Source organism: Gossypium hirsutum, chromosome A11 (genome assembly GCF_007990345.1).
Source record: "Gossypium hirsutum isolate 1008001.06 chromosome A11, Gossypium_hirsutum_v2.1, whole genome shotgun sequence".
NCBI lineage: Eukaryota > Viridiplantae > Streptophyta > Magnoliopsida > Malvales > Malvaceae > Gossypium > Gossypium hirsutum.
Genome location: NC_053434.1, coordinates 99876011 through 99879310, shown reverse-complemented (window position 1 = coordinate 99879310; position 3300 = coordinate 99876011). Strand labels below are relative to the sequence as shown.

The 3300-nt window shown below is 36.8% G+C and overlaps 1 non-coding gene and 1 pseudogene across 1 annotated transcript; both read left to right on the top strand.

The window, feature by feature from the left end:
- The first annotated feature begins 2730 nt into the window (after positions 1–2730).
- On the top strand, positions 2731–2885 carry LOC121210318 (5.8S ribosomal RNA). Its single transcript, XR_005905432.1, has one exon. It is a non-coding gene; the product is annotated as a 5.8S ribosomal RNA (ribosomal RNA).
- A 231-nt stretch (positions 2886–3116) lies between these two features.
- Positions 3117–3300, top strand: part of LOC121210294 (uncharacterized) — a 2337-nt pseudogene continuing 2153 nt past the window's right edge.

Sequence of the window (3300 nt, the reverse complement as noted above, 5' to 3'; positions counted from 1 at the left end):
CCATAAATTTTCTATGAAACTAGACTCATATGTCTACTTATTAATTTTTTTCTAGAATTTTTGGTTGGGTCATTTAGTACAGTTTATTAGTTAAAGTCTCCCCTGTTTCAGGGTATGACTACTCTGAACCCTGTGCACTACGAACTGAATTTCTCCCTATACAGAATTCCAACGACCATGCCGTTTGTTTCCCTTAAAATTAGATTCAATAAGAAATGCATGCATGTAAGGTATGACTCTAAATAATTGTTTTAGAATTTATGGTGAATTTCTAAAGTCATAATAGGGGATCTCGAATTCATTCAGACCCTGTTTCACAAGAATTCAAATATCACACAATATAGAATTCTTTTGCTCCCCTGTTTCTTTCATGTGAAAATAGACTCATTAAAATTTATTTACACAATTTTTTTTAAATTTAATTCAACTTACACAATTTTTGGTGAATTTTCAAAGTCATGCACTGCTGCTGTCTAATACTGTTTTACTACTAAAGTTCACTTTTACACAATTTCACTTAATCCATTCCATTTTACCGAGGTTCGCTCAAATATTGAGCATATTACTCATAAATTCAAATAAACATATACTTGCACTTGTTCATCACATAATCACTTTCACATGTATTTTCATTTAATCGATTTCCCGTTGAACTCATCAGAATAATAACTAACACACAATTGCCTGCATATTTTCCCATTTCCACACTTGTAGCCGAAGCTATCTGGTACGCATAGTAGCCTGCACTTAGTACTACACATGCGACCAACAGTCTGGTACACTTAGTAGCCTGCACTTAATACTACACACGTGACCTCACCATCTAATACACGTAGTAGCCTGCACTTAGTACTACACACGTGATCACAGTTTTCGGGTATGCATAGTAGCCTGCACTTAGTACTACACATGCGACCTCACAATAGATCATTCGTATCGTTTTTATTCCGAAGGTTCAATCGAGAAATTCCTCACTTTTAAACATTTTACTAAATTGTCCATAATCAATTTAAATTCATAACTTACATCAAATAACCATTTGATAGGCAGCCACATTTCATATGATATCAAAATATAATAACATAAAAAGAATCGATAGATTATTTATGTACGAATTTACTCGAAGTGTCGATCTCACTATCCACAGTACCAATTGTCCATTCATAGTATAATAAGACACAACTCAAATATCAAATCAGCTTTTAAGAATTTACATAACATATATCACATATTTCATATATCACTTGTCATGTATCTTCATTTTCTTGCATTTCATGTAACATTCTTTCATGTCATATTTCCACATCATAAACACCATTCCATCAACTTTTCCAATATATTAAATCATAAAATATATGCAATAATAGTAAGAAATATAATTCAAACATAACACTGCATTATTATTATCATACGAACTTACCTCGATCCAAAAACAACAATTTACCATTTTAGTCCATAACCTTGTATTTTCCCAATTTAAGCCCGAATCTCGATTTCCTTCATCTATAATATCACATTTAGCCTAATAATTAGTCACACTATTCATACGGGTCCAAAAATCATATTTTTAAAAATTTTCATTTTGACCCCTAAACTTTTGCATATTTGCACTTTTGCCCCAAGGTTCGAAAATTAAAATTCATCCTATTTTCTTATGTTTTATGACATGCTGATCATTTTTCTCTTCTATGGCAACATCAAATTCTCACTCTAACATGAACTTATGACTATTAGGTATTTTTACCGATTAAGGCCTTTTGCTCGTTCTCACTTAAAACTGAGTAGCACCAGTTGTCTAACATAATTTAAAACCTCATATTCTATCATAAAACACCAAAATACACAAATTTCACCTATGGATATTTTTCCAAATATGAACCCTAGGTTGAATTATTGCTAGCATAAGCTAAATCAAGTTACTCGGACTCAAAAAATGTAAAAATCATTAAAAACGAGGCTAGAACGGACTTACAATCGAGCTTGGAAGCTTGGAAACCCTATCCATAGAGTCTCCATTGGTATACACATCCATGGTGAAGAAAATGACCAAAATTGGCTTTTAATTTTGTATTTTAATTCATTTTACCCCTAAATGACCAAAATGCCCTTACTACTAAACTTTCCAAAAATTCCATTCATGTCCAATATTTGTCCATAAACTTTGAAATTGGTCAAATTGCTATTTAAGACCTCCTAATTAATATTTCAAAGCAATTTCATACTAGAAACTTCTAGAATGCAAGTTTTGCAACTTATTCAATTTAGTCCCTAACTTCAAATTAAGCACTTTATGCATAGAATTTCTTCACGAAATTTTCACACAATCATGCAATCATATCATAGAACTCAAAATAATCATAAATAATTATTTCTATCTCGGAATTGTGGTCACAAAACCACTATTCCGATTAGGCCCTAATTCGGGATATTACACGAAACTTGCCTAGCAGAACGACCCGTGAACACGTTGTAAACAACATCGGAGGTGGTGCGGGTGCATCGTTGCCTCTTGCCACCCCCGCATGTCTGAGCGGCCGACCTTTTCATCCCTTTTCCCATCGAGTGGGGTGAAATGTGAAGATCAGCCTCTTCGATGTAGAAATGAACAAACCCCCGGCGCGAATCGCGCTAAGGAATCAAAATGAAAAAAGGGACACGTCTTTTGTCGCTGCACCGTTCACGGTGTTAGTGCTTCAATGATGTTGTTCTTTTGTCGCAAATATATAGAATGACTCTCGACAACAGATATCTCGGCTCTCGCATCGATGAAGAACGTAGAAAATACGATACTTGGTGTGAATTGCAGAATCCCGTGAACCATCGAGTCTTTAAACGCAAGTTGTGCCCCAAGCCATTAGGTCGAGGGCACATCTGCCTGGGTGTCACGCATCATTGCCCCCATCCAACCCCGATCCTTCAGGACTCGGTTGGACTGCGGGCGAAAATTGGCCTCGCGTGCACTGACAGCCAGCGGTTGGCCTAAATTAGAGTCCTCGATGACATCATCGTCACGACCATCGGTGGTAATGCTATAAGCAACCTCGTTCGGAGTCGTCTGTGTTCATCGATCGAGACCCCTGAACCCTTTCGACATCGCAAGGACGATGCTCGCATCCCGACCCCAGGTCAGGTGGGATTACCCACTGAGTTTAAGCATATCAATAAGTGGAGGAAAAGAAACTTACCAGGATTCCCCTAATAACCGTGAGCGAACTGGGAAAAACCCAGCTTGAGAATCGAGCGCCATCGGTGTTTGAATTGTAGTCTAGAAAAGCATCCTCAGCGGCGGACTAGGCCCAA